Source organism: Entamoeba nuttalli (genome assembly GCF_000257125.1).
Source record: "Entamoeba nuttalli P19 unplaced genomic scaffold asmbl_9439, whole genome shotgun sequence".
NCBI classification, from domain to species: domain Eukaryota; phylum Evosea; order Mastigamoebida; family Endamoebidae; genus Entamoeba; species Entamoeba nuttalli.
Genome location: NW_008579643.1, coordinates 11,152 through 11,399, shown reverse-complemented (window position 1 = coordinate 11,399; position 248 = coordinate 11,152).

The window sequence follows — 248 nt, the reverse complement described above, 5'->3', positions numbered from 1 at the left end:
TTGTATTTCCTGCATTGGAAAAGGATCTTTCGTTGTCAAGTTTTTCATTAAAAAATAAATGTGAAAGTATAAAAATTGATTATTATGAAAAGTCTTCAATTTTTAATAATGTATTAATATTTATATTATAATTTGTTTGTGTTTGTATTGGTTAAAATGCTTGCTTCATTTAACTCTTAATTAACTTTGTTTGTACCAAAAGCTTCAATTTTATCCATAAGAATTTACATATCTTTATTTTTTATTTC